This window comes from Aristolochia californica, unplaced genomic scaffold (genome assembly GCF_029961685.1).
Source record: "Aristolochia californica isolate CCGP_79_NKW_82.1479 unplaced genomic scaffold, dmAriCali1.0.hap1 SCAF_1, whole genome shotgun sequence".
Lineage (NCBI taxonomy): Eukaryota > Viridiplantae > Streptophyta > Magnoliopsida > Piperales > Aristolochiaceae > Aristolochia > Aristolochia californica.
Genome location: NW_027181770.1, coordinates 10,874,743 through 10,895,219, shown reverse-complemented (window position 1 = coordinate 10,895,219; position 20,477 = coordinate 10,874,743). Strand labels below are relative to the sequence as shown.

Sequence of the window (20,477 nt, the reverse complement as noted above, 5' to 3'; positions counted from 1 at the left end):
AAAACGTGGAGGCAGATTTGGAATTTTTAAATTGCGGGGGTAGATGTTATGGACCAAATAGTGAGCCGAGTCAGGCTGAGACACCATGGCCGAGTCAATTACTCTAACTGAGTCAGTTAAGTAGTCATTTAGTTTATTTTCTGTTTTATGCTATTTGGGATTAAATATGCCTCAGGGGCATTTTTGTAATTTTTGCCTAAACTCTTGTTGGCATGAACTATATGTATGCATCGTAAGGTAATGAATGGGAAGAAAATTCAGTAGGTAAATTAGAAATTAGGTTCTCCTTTGACTCTCCACTCTCTTCACGCAGTTACTCATCTCCTTCACTAAACTTGCCAGCCTTACACTCACCTCTGTTCTCTCTTCTGTCTGAACTCACTAGCAGCTAGTTGACGTTCAAAGAGAACTACAACCCTTCCTTCATCGTCTTCAACACTAGAACCAGGAAGAAATCGTCTGGTGGCTGATCCATGGAAATGGGGCTTATCAACATGGTATCAGACAGGACCACCTTGGATGATTCTTCCTCTTCCTCTGATCTGCGTACTGCCATTGTGTTATGCACGTAATAACATTATTATTTTAGTAGTTTTTTTAATTTAATTTATTTATTTCAGTTTTAGGCCACAGGGGTTTTTTTGGAATATTTTATTTATAGGGGTATTTTTATAATATTTTATCTTAAACCCTAATAGGGTGAACCCTATTTAAGGGGTATGAGTAATGAGAAAGACAAGTATTGAAGTATTGAGAATTAGGTTAAATCTAGCGTAAATAGGCTTGAGATCACCTTCTTGATCTCGAGGTTAGGGTTTTCCTAAAAAACCCACGTATTCTCCCATCCTCCATTGATCTTCGTCTTCCCCATGTCTTCCTACTATCCCTATAGTAATGCATGGCAGACCCGTAACCCATGGCAGATCCAAGATCCTCCCAACGAATCTTTGTGTCAGATCCGAGACCGTAACAACTAGTATAAGAGCGGGAACACGATGAGCCAAGAAGATGAAATAGTGGCGATACACAAACAAATCAGAGAAATGGCTGCATCAGGCATTGGAGTGGAACGAATACAGAAATGGCATGCAGCCTGGGTGAATTATTTTTTATCAATGGAGCAACGAGAGGCAGTCGCTCGAGAAGAAGCTCTCTCGGACAGACAGAACGACTAATGGCCGGCAAAATAAAAAATTTAGTCTTCGTTACCGGCCGAAGTCCTTGTTGAAGAGGCGGGTGCTAATTTAGACGAGCAAAAAGGCGTTGATTTTGGCCTCAACATTTCTGAAATCGCACCTTTGAAATCTCAGTCAATTTCGACCTCAACATTTCCACAATCAGCCGGCGGGACCTCCGTTTTTGGGATCTCTGAAGGGTATTATGCCCCCTCCTCAAGCAATCCTCATCTCATTGCTGCGGTAGATAAAATCGTCACGGGAGACGCTCTCTTGGACGAACAGAAGACGCAAGAACTCGAAAGAGTTCTTTGTATCTCCAGCGGCGGCGACATCCGACAGTGGGGATTCAGAAATTCCAAAAATGGAAGGGTATTCAGCACACCCTTTGTTAGAAAATCGGGAATGGGAAAAGCTCCCCACACTATCGCAATGAGACAAAAAATCGGAGGGAACAGGAGATTCCGTCGGCACTGTAGGCTAAATTTCATCAAGGGGTCTTTGCTCCGGGGGGCTGAGAAACAGAGATTCACACATTTTCGAGAGCCCTCTGTCTCTGGAACTCTCCCAATGGCGAAGCCCCAACGGGCTGCTCTTCACCACCGGAGAAGTAGGAGATTCCATCGACGACATTTCCGCAGAAGACCCATCGGTGACATTTCAGCAGAGGACCAATCGGCTACATTCCAGCAGAAGACCCGTCGGTGACATTCCAACAGAAGACCCGTCAGCGACATTTCAGCAGAAGACCCGTCGGCGACATTTCAGTAGAAGACCAGTCGGTGACATTCCAGCAGAAGACCCGTCGGCGATATTTCAGCAAAAGACCAGTCGGCGACGCTTTCGAAAATACCGCCGTCCGCCCAGTTCGGGATCTGCTACAGGTGGAAGAAGGGGTCCGATTAAATTTTCCTAACTTAGGAAAATTTAATCGGCGCAGTCCGCTGAGTCTCGCACGGGACCGGGCGGACTGCATCGAGTCAACTCAGGCCAACTTGGTCCGAACCAACTTAAAAAAAATAAAAACCCTAGATGGCATGCTCCAGTTTTTGGGCGTCCAGCGGGCGAACATAGAGATCGCGGATGCTACTCGGGCACAGGTGGAGACGTCGGCATACAGACACTACTTCTGAGCTTGAGGACAAGCTCGTCTTCCAGGGGGTGTAATGTTATGCACGCAATAACATTATTATTTTAGTTGTTTTCTTTAATTTACTTTATTTATTTCAGTTTTAGGCCACATGGGTATTTTTGAAATATTTTATTTATAGAGGTATTTTTGTAATATTTTATCTTAAACCCTAACAGGGTGAACCCTATTAAAGGGTTATGAGTAATGAGAAAGACAAACATTGAAGTATTGAGAATTAGGTTAAATCTAGCGTAAATAGGCTTGAGGTCACCTTCTTGATCTTGAGGTTAGGGTTTTCCTAAAAAACCACGTATTCTCCCATCCTTCATTGATCTTCATTTTCCCCATGTCTTCCTACTATCCCTATAGTAATGCATGGCAGACCTGTAACCCGTGGTAGATCCAAGATCCTCCCAACGAACCCTTGTGTCAGATCCGAGACCGTAACAGAATGTAAAGCACCTAGCCAATACTACCCAAAAGACCGGCCTGTTAGGAGCGGAAGACATGGGTACTTAACCCAGGACCATCACATCACAACCCACCTTCGCGAACCAACGACCACGGCGGCGCAACGACACTAGCCCGACCGCGATAATACCTAGACGCGACCTACCAGTATTTTAATCCAGTCTTTGCGCCCGCGCAACGACATTGGCCCGACCCAAGGCTTATCACAAGGACCTACCGGTATTTTATTCTGGCCTTTACGCGTCTCGGGACTCGAACTCGCAACGAGGGAGCCTGCTTTGATACCAAATGTAAAGCACCTAGCCAATACTACCCAAAAGACCGGCCTGTTATGAGCGAAAGACATAAGTACTTAACCCAGGACCATCATATATTGATGCAATACAAGCTTCCCAAGCTGCTCAGCAAGCCACCATGGCTGCTTTCAAGGCATGAACCAAATTCAGGAGACTGCTCCAGATTCTCCACCTACAGGGACCACGAATTGCTCCCCTGCCGGGATGTTTCCACAGGCCTTCTAATCAGCCACGTCTTCACCCAACCCCACTGCATCCTCTGCGTCCCGCACAACATCACCCAAGGAGTGTCCAGCAGCCCCTTCCCCCACCACCACCTCCACTTCCTCTGCGTCCAACAGTGGAGCCTGTCCATGCCATAAACCACAAGACAAAACCTTCCCAACCTGACTCTGTCTCGGAAAAAATCCCAGTCGTTCTGCCTCAACCCTCTTCAGAAAAGGCCGATGTGGATTCACAGGTCTTCGTTCGACCTAAACCCTCCAACCGTGGGAACCCCGAGCCGAACACCAGCGTTGTTCGGCCAGATGCACACAGAAAAGCACCAAAATCCAGAACCCGGAAGTTCGAAAACAAGGAGCACTCCAACGACCGCCAGACCTATTCGACACATCAGCCCCATTTGGCTGCTGTTCGCCGTTGGGAACTTGCCAGCTACGGCACAGATCGACCATTGGCAACCCGCGCGTGGAGGTGGGAACCCGACTGGAATTCCTCTGGTGGTAAGTTCTTTAGCTCCAATTCTCTGAAATTTGTTTTGCCCGTCCCCAAATCCCCCGAATTTTTAAGAAAACACTCTACGATGGCGTTGAGTGTGTTTAGTTGGGCTGAAGAACAGAGAAGTGATTTTTCTATGTTGCTTGTTGAGATATTGGCTTCAGGGTTTAGGGTACTTCCTTGGGAAGGGAGATAGAATTCTTTTGGGTAGTCAATTTGACAATGGGGTGCTGACATTTTGTTTGTGGAGGAATTATATCCATTTTGCTGGGACGAATTATTTAGTTGTGGATGAACATGGCATTAGTGTGGCTGTTTCTGGTCAATTGTTCCAGCAGTAACAGTCCCTTTAAAACACTTGTGTTAATTTTTTTTTGGATGAATTGTATGATGCTCTCTGTTTTGGATTTGTTACCTTTGAGATTGCAAAAGTATGCAGTAATGCTGTATATAATGATAAGAATGCCTGCGTGTTCAATGATTATGCTATTTGAGCTCAAGCTACTGTCGGGTATGTGAAGAAAGAGGAATCAGTGCTGCATGTTTCTGCATATTTAAACTTCTTCTTTGTTCGAATAAGCCTTCCAGTGTCGCAACTGCTACATAGTTTCTCCTTCTCAGTGAGGATGGGATCTCTTGTTCTAAAGTTTGCAGTCTACTGCTCTGACCATGTCATACTCTTCAGGCAAGAGAGTTATTTTGCTTACCTATTTGGAGTAAGGGAACCTGACTCGCAATAGGCATTGCTTCTGGAAAATCCATCCTCTTTGCGCCCAGGTTGTCTGATGATTATGCTGTTTGGCTGGGAGAAATAAAACCCTTATCATACTTCAAGCAAAGATACATGGTCAACATGGTTTGCTACACTGATCAAATGGTGAAGGTGCTTTATGATCACTACCAATGATTGGGACAGCCATTCTTGTTTCTCTTGTACGGGCTTAATACTGATAGCAACAAATTTTCCAAACCTACATAGCTTGAGGAAATGGAGAAGTTTGAACCAGACCGTAGTACATTGCATCCTATCTTGACTGAATGCTGTATATTGAAGTCGGGAATTGAGCTTGAACTCATACAGACCGTAGTACATTGCATCCTATCTTGATTGAATGCTGTATATTTAAGTTGGGAATGGAGCTTGAACTCATACAGTATGCTAATGAGATAAGTTTGGAGGCTCCTATTGAGGTTATGCACAAAACAAAAGTGGGCATGAAAGAGTATCAGTTGGAGAGCCTGTTTCTCCATCATGTGTACTTGTATGGAGGCTGTAGATATTGTTCATAAACATGCATATGTGCTACTGGTGAAAGTAGCTCTGTTCTTTATTATGGGCATGCTGCTGCTCCAAATAACAGGATCTTACACGATGCTGACATGGCACTACTAGATATGGGAGCTGAATACCATTTTTATGGTTATGACATAACTTGTTCTTTTCCTGTGAATGGTAAATTTACGAGTGATCAACATCTTCTCTATACTGCAGTCATTAAGGCCCATAATGACGTTGTCTCTACAATGAGACCTGGAGTAAGCTGGATGGACATGCACAAGCTAGTAGAGAAAGTTATTCTCGGGTCTTTGGTGGCTGGTGGCTTAATTAATGGTGATGTTGATGATATGATGGCTGAGCGATTGTGTTCTATTTTCTTGCCTCATGGTCTTGGGCACTTGCTTGGGATTGATACTCATGATCCTGGGGGCTCTGCTAAGGGTTTGGAGATGCCAAAAGAACCTGGGTTGAGTGCTTTACGGACTGCTAGAAAACTTGAAGAGGGCATGGTCTCCAGCGCTGATATGAAGGACGTGTATGCAGCGCTTGCACGGCCTGGTGGTTGGAATGATTCAGACATGCGTAAGGTAGGAAATGGAGGTATGACCAATGATGAATACATAACACACTTCAGTTTATGGGCTATCTCTAAGGCACCTCTCCTAATTGGATGTGATGTGCAGAATGCCACCAAGGAAACCTTGAAAATTATTGGCAATAAGGAAGTGGTAGCAGTGAACCAAGATCCTCTTGGTGTTCAAGCTAAGAAGGTTCGCATGGAGGGAGATCTTGAGATATGCGCTGAACCACTCTCCAGCTATATGACAGTTGTGCTCTTAGTCACTCGTAGCCCCGGGTATTTTGAAATTATTGCCAACCGGGGATGAGGAGGCCTAGTAGGAAAACATAAAACTACAAGTGATCCGAATTTTGACTCTACCTTCGAGCTCGAGGACAAGCTCGTTCTCCAGAAGGGGTGAGATGTTATGGACCAAATAGTGAGCCGAGTTAGGCTGAGACACCATGGCCGAGTCAATTACCCTGACTGAGTCAGTTAAGTAGTCATTTAGTTTATTTTCTGTTTTATGCTATTTGGAATTAAATACGCCTCATGGGCATTTTTGTAATTTTTGCCTAAACTCTTGTTGGCGTGAACTATTTGTATGCATCGTAAGGTAATGAATGGGAAGAAAATTCAGTAGGTTAGTTCCTGTAGGTAAAGTAGAAATCAGGTTCTCCTTTGACGTTCCACTCTCTTCACGCAGTTACTCATCTCCTTCACTGAACTCGCCAGCCTTACTCTCACCTCTGTTCTCTCTTCTCTCTAAACTCACCAGCAACTAGTTGACGTTCAAAGAGAACTACAACCCTTCCTTCATCGTCTTCAACACTAGAACTAGGAAGAAATCGTCTGGTGGCTGATCCATGGAAATGGGGCTTATCAGTAGACTCGGAATTTGTTGGCCGATGGGTGGTATTTCTGAAACTCTCAGCAAAATTTCGGTCTTAACATGTCAATAGACAAGTTAGATTTCTCTCCTATTCGGTTCATGGGTAAGAACTACAGTGCTTGGAAATTTCAATTCCAGCTATTTGTCATGGAAAAAGACTTATGGGGTCATATTGATGGGAGTGATCCATCACCTTGCGATGCTGAAGCATTGTCAAAATGGACTACCATGAATGCTAGAGTCATGACCTAGATACTTGGATCCATTGAGCCTCATCTAGTCCTTAATCCGAGGCCCTACAAAACTGCAGCGGATATGTGGATCTACCTCCACAAGGTTTATCACCAAACCAGCACGGTGTGTCGATTTCAAGTCAAATATGAACTGGCAAATTTCACACAAGGAGGCCGTTCCATTGAAGAACATTTCTCGGGCTTCCAAAATCTGTGGGTAGTCTACACTGATATTGTTTATGAGAATGTCCCGGTTGCTGCTCTCTCTATAATATAAGCCGTACATGAAACCAGTAAATGGGACCAATTCTTGATGAAGCTATGTCCAAAATTTGAGATTGCTCGATTACATCTAATGAATCGTCATCCAGTGCCATCACTGGATGCCTGTTTGAGTGAACTTCTAAAGGAAGAGCAGCACCTTGCTACTCAGGCCGGGATGGAACATCTAGTCCAGACTGATATCTCGGCTCCAGTGGCTTATGTAGCACAAGGGAAAAACAAGGGTCGGGACATGAGTTTTGTTCAGTGCTTCCACTACAATGCATATGGTCACTTTTCTTGGGAATGCCCCAAGAAGTCCTGTAACTACTGCAAGAAGTCGGGTCTTCTCATCGCAGCTTGCCCTACTCACCATGAAAAGAAGAAGAATACAAATTATCATACCTCCACCGGTACTTATAGTTCTACAACATTGCCGACTGCCGTCCCCATCACTGCACTTCCGGTTTCTCCAGCACCTGCAAGTTTGATCACTCTCACTCCTGAAATGGTACAATAGATGATCATATCTACTTTTTCTACTTTTGTTATCTTAGGTAAGCAGAAAATCTCTACTCAGCCATGGTATTTTGATTCCGGTGCCTCTAACCACATGGCCAGCAATGTAGGGTCTCTTTCAAATGTTAGAAAGTATGATGGCAACCTATATATCAACATTGATGATGGTAGCACTCTGTCTATCAGTGCTATTACTGATCTCTCTTCTTCTTTAGCTGATGTCTTTGTATCCCCTGACCTATCGACAAACCTTCTGTCTGTTGGTCAACTGGTTGATAAAAATTGTAATGTTTAGTTTTCTCACTCTGGCTATATTGTTCATGATCAAGCATTGGGGAAGGTGATCGCGAAGGGGCCCAAAGTCGACAGGCTATTTCCACTTAAAGTCTTTCATTCCACCTTTATTCCACGTTCTCCTGTACTTTTTTTTGCCTATAATATTGTTGGCTCTAGCACTAACATGTGGAATGGACGTCTACGCCACCTAAACTTGGATGTTCTTTGTACATTGTTTAAATCGGGTTTATTAGGCAATCAAGACTGTACTTCTCTTGATACTTATTTTGACTGTTCATCATGCAAACTTGGCAAAAGTAAAGTTCTACCATTTCCTCATCATGCCTCGCATGCCTCCCACTGCTTTGACCTTATTCATAGTGATGTCTAGGGATTTGCTCTTGTTGTCTCGCATGCACAAAATAAGTACTTTGTCACCTTTATTGATGATTTTAGTCGATTTACCTGGGTCTACTTCTTGCAGGCAAAGTCTGATTTTTTGTCATTTTAAAGAGGTTTCTTGCACTCATTGAAACACAGTACTCTGCACACATTAAATTACTACGCTCCGACTCTGGAGGTGAGTACATGTCGGCTGAATTCCATGAATTTCTTCAAAGCAAAGGCTTTATCTCTCAGCATTCGTGTCCCTCAACAGCACAACAAAATGGCGTTGCTGAGCAAAAACAATCGACACCTTTTTGATATGGTCCGCACCATTCTCATTGAATCATCCATTCCTTCTCAATTTTGGTGTGAAGCTCTCTCTACCTCTATCCATTTAATCAACTGCCAACCCTCGCCTACCTTGCATCATGTCTTTCCATTTGTTAAATTATTTGGTTATTCTCCGTCCTACACTGATCTTTAGATGTTTGGTTGTGTTTGTTTTGTGCCTGTACCTGATCATGAACGACATAAACTTTCAACCCTAGCAGTTATGTGTGAATTTCTTGGGTATGCTGTTTCTCAAAAGGGCTATGTTTGCTATGATCCCCGGCACGTCGAGTCCGTGTTTCTTGGAATGTGGTCTTCTTTGAAAATCAATATTTCTTTCCCTCTCAAGTTACACTGCCTTCTGCATCTTTGTCTAGCCTACCGAGCTTTGATGAGCCTTACCCCACTGCATCGTTGCCCCCTCCCAATCCTGACCTGGCACTTGATCTTGATCCTCCCTCTACTCCTACTCCCATCACTCTTCGCAGATCCATGCATTGTTCTTACCCTCCTGCCAGGTATGGTTTCCCCTCCCCTGTATCACTTGCAGCTACTTTGTCTTCTATTTCCATTCCTTCTGGCTATAAATAGGCTATGGCACATGAATGTTGGCAAAAGACAATGCAAACAGAACCACAAGTGCTCGAAGAAAATCACACTTGGGACATTATGACTTGCCCTCCTACTATTCGGCCTCTTGGGAGTAAATGGGTATTCTTTGTCAAGTTGTGTTTAGATGGATCGTTGGATAGGTACAAAGCCAGCGTTGTGGCGCTGGGGAACAGGCAGGAATATGGGATTGATTATGAGGAAACATTTGCATTGGTTGCCAAGATGACCACAGTCCGTACTATAGATATTCCAGCCTCACAGTCCTGGCCGCTGAATTAGATGGATGTGAAGAATGTCTTTCTCCACGGTGACCTCTAGGAAGACGTATACATGCAGCTCCCCTCGGGTATGGCTGCCTCCTCTCCTGATCAGGTTTGCAAGCTTCGTCATCCTCTGTATGGGCTTAAGCAAGCCCCCGGGCTTGGTTTGAGAAATTTCGTGGCACATTTACTCTCCGCAGGTTTACACAAAGTCATTATGATTCATCTCTATTCTATCATAAGTTTGCCGTGGGCATGGTTATTCTCCTGGTTTATGTGGATGATATCATTATTACTAGCACTGACTCTGGACTGATTACCAAGCTGTAGCAGGTGCTACATGCCACATTTCATGTGAAGGAACTTGGGCAACTCACGTATTTCTTAGGACTGGATGTACATCACAAACCCACTGGTATTTTCTTAAACCAGCATAAGTATATTCAATATCTTATTACACTCACTGGGTTGGAGGACACATCTTCGGTGGCTACCCTATGGAGGTCAATGTCAAATATAAAAAAAATGAAGGGACTCTCCTTGAAGATCCGACTCTTTATCGCCGTCTGGTAGTGAGTCTTATATATTTGACCACTACTCGTCCAAACATCTCCTATGTAGTTCATCAGATGTTATGGACTCCATAGCATCCCGAGTTATCAACAGACGTAGGAATTAAATTATGCTACTTCCCTTTTCATGTATGGTGAATTTGGTTTGGTTTGGTTTGAATGTAATTTTGCGTGAACCATGTGACCCATGGGTCTGAGTTGTAATTTCATCCCCAATCCTATTTATTGGGACAAAGAGCTGAATGAAGATTAAACATTGAATCATTTAGTTTTAGCCAGGTCAGATTCTCCCTCAGAGGTCCAGGTTGAGCCTCCTCAAGGCTCAATCCATTTCCACCATTACACGTTCCAAGAACAGGATTTCTCTTCCAGCGTCAACAGCCAATCTGGAGGGAAGAGAGGGAAGAAGGGTGACGAGATCCATGGCCCGGGAAGATCCCAACATCTTGGTATCAGACAGGTCCACCCATGGGGATTCCTCTTCCCCAGAGGATTTGTGTCAACTGATTGATGAAAATCGTCAACGGACAAAGGAATCCATTGATGAGGTTCGTTAGACCACGACTGCCCTGCGTTCGGCCATGGATGCGTCAATCCAGCTCCTCCTGTGACAGGAGGGCAATGGGCTTCGAGAGCCACCACCGGGAAGCTATACACCACCGGCAGCGAATCACCCACCATAGCTGCGCCACCCACATCCCCCAATTGGACTTCATGCTACTGCCCCTAATTCGGTTCCCAGGTATGTTAAATTGGACTTTCCTACATTTGATGGGTCTAAGGACCCCTTGATCTGGTTCCACATGCTCGATGAAGCGCTTCTATGGTTCCACCAATTCACAAATGAACATTTGGTTCCGAATTGGGATGTATTTAAACAATCTTGCATGCTGAGGTTTGGTCCTCCAGCCAGTGGCAATCCGTTGGGCGAATTGGTGAATTTGAAACAGACGGGCACAATTGAAGTGTACCAAAAGACCTTCCAGGAACGCTTGGCCAGAGCCCGTACCAATGACAAGCCCTCCCAGTATGTTAATGTTATGGCCCATTTTGGATCAACCACCGGACGATTTCTTCTAGCGTGGGGACGAAGGGATTGAGCCTTGAAGGAGGCTCGACCTTGGACCTCAAAGGGAGAATCCGACCTAGACCTCTGAGGGAGAATTTGACTTGTTTAAATCTAATTTTCTCAATACTTACTTTCTTCATTCATCTGACTTCCCTATATAGGGAATTAGGGAAAACATGCCAAAGGCAATAAGTTCTACAAATTATAAATAAACCCCTAATGTTCAACAAATTACAAATAAACCCCTAATGAATAGAAATTGCAAATAAACCCCTAATGAATAGAAATTGAAAATAAACTCCTAATGAATAGAAATTGCAAATAAACCCCTAATGAGTCCATAACATTACTCCCCTCCTGGAGAACGTACTTGTCCTCAAGCTTGAATGTAGAATGGTCTGTCTGTACAAAAGTAGAGCTACCTAGCAGAGGAGCAATTTTTTTTTTTTTTTATACCATCTTAAACTCATCACCCTCTCAGAGCTCAGACAAATATCATCGTCACCATTGACAAAATTTTGAGGATAATTATACTGTGAAAACATGCTCGGTCTTGTCAACTAAATCATGTGCCCGTATTGCATGGGGGCCACATATGGATCTCCTAGATTCATCTGATCTTGCATAGATAAGGAGAAGAGCTTCAGCGACATCACGAACAACAACTATGCGTCGGATGTTGTGTTTCTGTCCATACTCCAAAGCGGCACAGTGCTGCTTTTTTTTTTGCAAGGCAGTACCAGTTCCCAATTGTTCTGTAGTATACTTTATCTGGCCAACAAGTCCTTCCATCTGAATATGAAGGTGCAATGAGGCTCTTTATAAGCACGCATGTATGAGACAAATGCCTTGACTTCTGTCTCCATAAACCCACTAGTAAATTAAAATATGTATCAAAATATGGCCCACAACCATTCTCCAACAACCTGTCTAAGAGACCAGCAACAGTGGTAGAACCTCTCGCCTTTCCTGTGGAAAGATAGCCATCAATGTGGTCTTCTTCAAGAAAGTCTTGATCCTTCTGCAAGCCTTTCAGCAAAACACCATAGGGTCCGTCTATTACTGAAGTATAAGTCACTAGATCTGGAACCTACTCTTTATAAGAGCGCATTGCTTTAAATGGAAGCTCGGCCTCCATGGCGTTGGCTTCTTGACATAATCAATAGATGAGTGTGCTGTAAGTGTGAAGGTTTGGTAGGCAATCGTGCTTCATCATCTCATCAACCACTTTAAATGCAAGACTGGTGGCCCCACTCTTACACAAACCATCAATCAAAGTTGTATAGGTTACAACAATGGGGGACAACCCCTGTTCTGCACTTTCTCTACAGAGCTTTTCTGCTTATGGTAACCTATTTTGTGTGCAAAATCCATTAAATATCACATTATATGTACACACATTAGGTCTACAACCAATCTCCTTGATCTTGTCCAACAACGATAGTGCCAGGCCCATCGCCTCCCTCTTGTAACATCCATCTATTAAGGCAGTATAACTGACCTAATGTGGATTTAATCCACATGCTGCCATTTTATTGAACATATCTAAAGCCACAACCAACGTACCCATTTTGAAGAATCCACAAATCAGTTCTGTAAATGTCCACTCATTCGGTTCACATCCATTCTCTTGCATGAAATTCAGCAATCTCATTGCATTGTTCAGATTTCCCAATTGGCAATATCCATTTATCAAAGTAACCACACTATCTTGTAACATCTTGTGAAACAAGCCACTAGCAATTTCAAACTAATCCACTCTAAACAAACCAGGGATCAAACCTGTGTGCATTTGAACGTTAGGACAAACACATCTTTTTCTCATGTCAATGAGCAGATCACATGCTTCCGTGAGATGACCAGCCTCACAGAGAGATGTGAGAGGAAGTGTATAGGTAGAAACCGTTGGACCAAGGTCCTTCTCCACCATTTCCTTGATGAGATCCAGTGCTTCATCAATTGTTCCAACATTGCAAAGACCATGAATCAAACACGAATAAGTAATAGAGTTGGGCTGAGAACCTGCCTTGACCATTCTATCAAAAACCAGAGAAGCCGAAACGAAGCTGCCATTTTGACAATGCCTCGCGATTGCATGGATGAGGTTGCCCCACTGGATTGCCGAGAAGGAGATGGGAACTGATAGCTGTTGGCCGGAAGCCAAATCCCCCCGAAAATTTTGTCTGAGCCACACCCACCCAATTTGGAAGTTGGGTTCCCTCGGTGCTGCTGAGAGGGGAATTGCGATTGGGAGGTGATGGTCGGAAGTCACCTCCCACCGAACAAGTTTCCGACGGCGCTTCCTCATTTTTCGGTGGACTCTTGTTGCTGTCGGTGCTGGTAGATTGTCGATGATAGAGGAGGGAGGGTCGAATTGATTCGTCGTGACTGAGGCAGATGGGAATACTTCGGTCTGCTGTGCGGGAAGAGGTGCTGCTAGCCGTGAGAAGGGGATTTGGGAGGTCGAACACAAATCAGCCTGTATCGACGGGATTTGGGTAGAAATGTCTTCTAATTTCCCAAAATCTGGGTCCCCGCCTTTTGATTTAGGGAGTTCGGAAAGCTTTTTTGAGTCTGCGATCCTTCGCACTAGAAGCATCCGTTGTACCGGAAGAGTTATGGCTTCCCATGAGACAGGGGTGGGGAAAAACCCCTCTAGTGTGCATGATTTGGGGTCGCCGCCGTCTGGTGTCAAAATTTGGGGGAGGTTTTCCGTGACCAAGAGCTCCCGAATGGGCATTTTGGCCGACGAAGGTTGTGCTAGGCGCAGAGGAGCCCTAGGTGGGGGAGGGGTTTGATGGCGCAGAAGTGGTGGGGTTGGGGCCGGGCGGGAATGGTGGTGCTCGGTGAGAAGAGTGGAACTGCCAGGCGGCGTCTGACCACGACCCATTTCCTCATCCAGTAGCCGTTTGATCCGCTGTAATATGTCCTTCACGACGTACATGTCCGTCTTGATTTCCTCCATGGCCTGATGCTGTTTTTCCATAACTGGATGCTGTTCCACCAAATGTCGACGCAAATCCTCCCAGGAAAACGATTCACCACGGTTGGTACGCTCTAATACCAAGCTGTTATGGCCCATTTAGGATCAACAACCGGACGATTTCTTCCAGCGTGGGGAGGAAGGGATTGAGCCTTGAAGGAGGCTCGACCTTGGACCTCAAAGCGAGAATCCGACCTAGACCTCTGAGGGAGAATATGACCTGTTTAACTCTAATTTTCTCAATACTTAATTTCTTCATTCATCTCACGTCCCTATATAGGGAGTTAGGGAAAACATGCCAAAGGCCATAAGTTCTATATATTACAAATAAACTCCTAATGTTCAAAATATTACAAATAAAACCCTAATGAATAGAAATTGCAAATAAACCCCTAATGAATAGAAATTGCAAATAAACCCCTAATGAATAGAAATTGAAAATAAACTCCTAATGAATAGAAATTGCAAATAAGCCCTTAATGAGTTCATAACAGTTAACCTTTTTACTACTGGTTTGACAGAGGCCCTGCGTCTGGAGGTTGAATTACATGAACATAGAGATTTGGACCACGCTATGAACTTGGCCAGGACCATTGATACTAAATAGTGAGTTCTGAAGGAACCCCTAGTCCGCAGACCAACTTGGCCAAGCAGGGCAACACCACTGTGCCCTCACCCTATTTAGGGCCCCTACGTACTGGACACAATGCAGCTCCACGTGCAGAGAGTTCTTCCTCCATTCCGCCAGTACCATACGTAAAAAAATTGAATAGACAAGAGAAGGAATAGAGGAGGGTGAAAGGTCTTTGTTTTAATTGTGATGAACAGTATGTCCAGGGTCACATATGCAAGAGATTATTCAGTGTGCTTCTCTGTGAGGATACTGAGGAAATACTCCTAGAAGAAGACAGTGTTGAGACAGAACATGATGCCTCAGCTATTTCACTCCATTCCATGACTGGCACGCACAGTCCCAACACAATGCAAGTTCAGGCCAAGTTGCACTCTCTACAGTTACTAGCCTTAGTTGACACTGGCAGCACGCACAACTTCATAAGTCAGCTAGCGGCAGAACAACTTGGGTTGGTAATCAAGCAGAAAACAGGCCTCTCAGTCGCAGTGGCCAATGGGGCAAAAATTGCCAGTGTGGGTATCTCTACAGCCACCCCCTTTTGTATTGAGAGCCACTCCTTTATTGCCGATTTCTTGGTGATTCCACTGGCAGGATTTGATTTGGTACTCGGAGTTAAATGGCTCTAGATGTTGGGCCCTATCTTGTGGGATTTTCAGGCCCTGACCATGACCTTCACAGGGGGCTAGCGTCAGATCACCTTGCATGACACAGATACTACTGTGCCCTGCACACTTCAGGCAATTCAGGTCCAGAGCACCGAGCACTGTAAGGTATCTCAATTACTTACAGACTTTGAAGATTTATTTCAGGAAACTTCTGCTCTTCCGCCTATTCGCCACTGTGATCACCGCATCAGATTGAAACTAGGGACAAAACCTGTGGTGGTTCGACCTTACCGTTAACCCCACTTACAGAAAAATGAAATTGAGAGACAGTGCCAAAATATGCTCGCCCAGGGAATTATTCAACCCAGTAGGTCTCCTTTCTCATCCCCGGTGTTACTGGTAAAAAAACATGACAAGTCCTGGAGATTTTGTGTGGACTACAGGCAGCTCAATGCAAACACAATTAAAGGCAAATTTCCCATTCCTGTGGTGGACGAGTTGTTAGATGAGTTACATGGCGCTACTATATTTACAAAGCTGGACTTGAAGTCAGGTTATCATCAAATTAGAGTTCATCCTTCAGATGTGGAGAAGACCGCGTTCCGCACGCACCATGGGCATTTCGAGTTCCTACTGATGATGCCCTTTGGTCTCTCCAATGCTCCATCCATTTTCCAGACCCTCATGAATGAGGTATTTAGCTCTCTCTTACGGAAATATGTTCTAGTCTTTTTTGATGATATATTGGTGTATAGAAAACATTGGGACGAACACCTTCAGCACCTTCACCAGCTAGTTACTCTCCTCCGTTCACGTCATTTGGTTTTAAACAAGTCCAAATGTTCTATGGGCACAACCGAGGTGGCATACTTGGGCCACGTTATTTTCGCTGTTGGGGTAAAGGTTGACCAGAGCAAGATTCAGGCCATCCAGACTGGCCTCCTCCCATATCCATCACAGCGTAAAGGGGATTTTTGGGCCTCGCTAGTTGTTACCAAAAATTTATCCGCAACTACGGATAGATTGCAACCCCGCTCAACTATCTCCTCAGGAAAAATGCTTTCAGTTGGTCCGAGCCAGTGGATCATTCCTTTCAGCAGTTATCTTCAGCACCAGTTTTGAAGTTACCAGACTTTGATGAGTTATTTGTAGTGGAATGTGATGCTTCGGGCGGGGGTATAGGTGTAGTGTTACAGCAACAAGGCCACCCGATCGCTTATTTCATCCGACAGTTTGGCCAACACCATCACAAACTTGCGGCTTATGAAAGAGAATTGATCAGTTTAGCTAAAGCCGTCTAGCATTGGAGGCCCTATCTCTGGGGGCGCCCATTTCTTATTCGGACCAATCATTCAAGCCTGAAGTATCTTCTTTAGCAGCGTCTCACCACCTCTCCTCAGTAGCACTGGTTGAGTAAACTGATGGGGTTTGATGTTAGGTTTTTCCCGAGCCATGGATCGAGTCACCCTTCTTTCCTCTCTTCCCTCCATGGTTGTTCTTGACGCTGGAAGAGGATTCTTTTTTTTGGAACGTGGAATGATGGAAATCGAATAGAATGATAGAGCTTCGAAGGAAGCTCGACCTGGACCTCAAAGGGAGAATCCGACCTATTTACTCTAATTTTCTCAATACTTGCTTTCTCCTTCCCTTCGGAGAGAGCTTGTGGCGTTTGGAGGCTATCAGCGACAACTGCCTATAGTGTTGGAGACACAGCCATACATAATCTCCTGGAGAAAAAAAGACTTCCCGGTGCTTCTTGTCATAATACAACTTCATAGTATGATGTGCCTCTTGGAGATGAGTACGCAACTCAGTGAGCAAGGTTGTCTCTTTCGGCTAATGCTTGGTCCAAAGTGGCGACCTTGGAGGCACCGGGTTCATATGATAAAAGGCTGGATGGGTCTCTACCATATACTACCTTGAATGGGGTTGTTCCGAGTGCGCTGTGGTATGAGGTGTGGTAACAAAATTCAGCCCAGGCGAGCCACTTAACCCACCTTTTAGGTAAGTCCACCATGAAACAACGAAGATACATCTCAATTATCCTGTTGACGACCTTTGTCTAACCATCTGTCCGTGGATGGTAGGCTGAAGAGAATGCTAACTTTGTGCCCTGCAGCTTGAATAGTTCTTTTCAGAATGTAATGGTAAAGATGGCATCCCGGTCACTGGTAATGGAATTAGGCATCCCATGGAAGCGGACAATATTATCCATAAAGTGCTGAGCGACGTGAGCTGCAGTGTAAGGATGCCCCAGAGGGATGAAGTGGCCATATTTTGAGAAACGATCAACCACTACAAAGATAACGGATTTGGCTGACGAAGAGGGAAATCCATCTATGAAGTCCATGGAAATATCAGACCAAACCTGTGACGGCGGATGATAAGGCCTCTTTCAACTGCTAAAAGGAATGAGCAGCTGTCTCCGACCAGGTAAAGGTATTTTTTTTGAGTAGGTTGTTGAGCGGAGCTGCAATCTGGCCATAGCTGCGAATAAATTTTCTATAATACCCAGCTAGGCCCAAAAATCCCCTTAAGGCTATAATGGATGTGGGAGGAGGCCAATCTGTGACGGCCTGTATCTTACTCTAGTCTACTTTCACCCCAACTGCTGAAATAATGTGGCACTTCTGAAGTTCCCATAGAACATTTGGATTGATTTAAAACTAAATGATGTGAGTGGATAAGAGAAAATATCTGGTGAAGGTGCTGAAGATGCTCATCCCAACTGTTGCTATAGACCAAAATATTGTCAAAAAATACCAAAATGTATTTCCTCAAGAGAGGAAAATACCTCATTCATGAGGGCCTGGAAGGTGGAAGGCACATTTGAGAGACCAAATGGCATCACGAGGAACTCGAAATGGCCGTGATGCAGGCAGAATACTATTTTCTCCACATCTGATGGGTGAACTCAGATTTGATGATAGCCAGATTTCAAATCGAGTTTGGTAAAAATAGTAGCACCATGTAGCTCATCTAACAACTCGTCCACCACTGGGATGGGAAATTTATCTTTTATGGTATGCGCATTGATTTGCATGTAATCCACACATAACCTCCATGACTTATCATGCTTGCAGACCAGTAATACAGGTGAGGAAAAAGGAGACCTGCTGGTCTAAATAATACCCTGGGCTAGCATCTTCTGGCACTGCCTTTCAATCTCATCCTTCTGTATGTGGGGGTAACGATAAGGACGCACCACTACAGGCTCAGTGCCCGTTTTCAAACGGATACGGTGATCACAGTGCCTAATTGGTGATAGAGTAGTAGGTTCCTGAAAGATATCCTCAAAGTCTGTAAGTAGTTGAGATAACTTACAGTTGGCTGTGGTCTGGACCTAAACAACCTATAGTGCGCAGGGCACCGGTGCTTGGGTGCCATGCAATATACTCTGACGGTGGTCCTCTATGAAGGACATGGTCAGAGCTTGAAAATCCCATAGTATTGGCCCCAACAATTGTAGCCATTTAATTCCCTGTACCAAATCGAATCCTGAAAGTGGAATCACTTGGAAATCTGCAATAAATGCGTGTCCCTCAATATCAAAGTGTGTAGCTGGAGATATCCCCACACTGGTAATTTTAGCCCCATTGGCTACTGATACAGAAAGGCCAGTCTGTTGCTGGACTACTAACCCAAGTTGTTCTGCCATCGGCTGACTGATAAAATTATGTGTACTACCTGAGTCAACTAAAGCTAGTAACTGTAGATGATGTAACTGGGCTTTAACCTGCATTGTACTAGAACTGCGTAGACTAGTCATGGCATGAAGGGAAATCTCTAGACCCTCTTGGTCTGTCTCCACAATCTTCTTCTCTGGTAGTATGTCGTCACCATCCTCCCATAGACATATACTGAATATTTGTTTGCAATGGTGACTATATACATAACGTTCATCACAGTTAAAACAAAGGCCCTTGGCCTTTCTCTAATCCATTTCCTGTCTGTTCAGTTTTTTGAAGTAAGGAACAGGTGGAGCCGAGTTAGAGCTGTCTGGGCGTGGGGCTGCACTGACTCCAGAACGTGGAGGTCCATAATAAGGGGTTGGCGCAGTGGCATTGTGCCTTCCTAGCCAAGCTGATTTTCTGACCAATGACCCTAGAAGACACTGCTTGTGCTCAATTGACCTTGCTAAATTCATAGCGTGGTCCAAATCTATAGGACCATGTAATTCAATTTCCAGTCTCAAAGCTTTTGTCATACCCGCAGTAAAAATATGAACATATTGGGTATGATTGACAAACTAGTTTGCTCAGGCTAACCTTTCCTGGAAGGTCTTTTGGTACACCTCTAGTGATCCAGTTTGTTTGTAATTGATTAATTCGCCCAATGGATTACTACTAGCTGGAGGACCAAACCTTATCATGCAAGACTACCTAAAGGTTGCCTAATCCTGAACCAATTGGTCATTTCGGAATTGGTGGTACCATAGAAGCGCTTCATCAAGCATGTGGTAGGCGGCCAAATAAACTTTCTCATTCGTAGGTGTTTTTTGATGATAAAAGAACTGATCACACTTGGTTAACCAAATCAAGGGGTCCTTAGACCCACCATTACACGTTCCAAGAACAGGAGTTCTCTCCCAGCGTCAACAGCCAATCTGGAGGGAAGAGAAGGAAGAAGGGTGACGAGATCCATGGCCCGGGAAGATCCCAACAGAACTTCATCCCTATCAAAAAGGTGAAAATTATTTGTGGTTGGGAGTCCACAACGGAGGAACTTCATCCCCGTAAAAAAGATAAAAATTATTTGTGTTGGAAGTCCATGACGGAGGAACTTCATCCCAGTCAAAAAGATGAAAAATATTTGTGGTTGGGAGTCCACGACGAAGGAACTTCATCCCCATAAAAAAGATTACAATAATTTGTGGTTAAGGAACTTATGATTACATCCATGTTATCCTCCCCCCCCCCCCCCCCCCCCCCCTGTGTAATGGATTTTATTTCTCCTACCACTTGTGGAGGGACACGGTGGTGGACACTTCAGAGCAATGCCGATCGACACACTACCGATAGCAGTGGAGTGTGCCCTACATCCAACACTAAGACTGGAGTATGAAGCAATGACTTACTGGCTAGGAGTTGAGTTTTGCTCTCACTTAGAATGCCGCAGGGCCTCATGGAAGGACGCAACAACATGAGGGGGAATGTTGGAAGATGAAGGCATATTGGAAGATGTGTCATTTTATACAAAAATATTTTATACATCA

General features: G+C 44.4%; 1 long non-coding RNA gene and 1 pseudogene across 2 annotated transcripts in view; both read left to right on the top strand.

Annotated features, from left to right (window-relative positions):
* The first annotated feature begins 3,264 nt into the window (after nt 1–3,264).
* Nucleotides 3,265–20,477, top strand: part of LOC137959206 (uncharacterized) — a 40,256-nt gene continuing 23,043 nt past the window's right edge. For both annotated transcript variants that reach the window (XR_011114051.1, XR_011114053.1), the window contains exon 1: nt 3,265–3,796. This is a non-coding gene — a long non-coding RNA (uncharacterized lncRNA). The remainder of the gene's footprint in view (nt 3,797–20,477) is intronic.
* On the top strand, nt 4,270–5,957 carry LOC137959326 (uncharacterized; annotated as a pseudogene).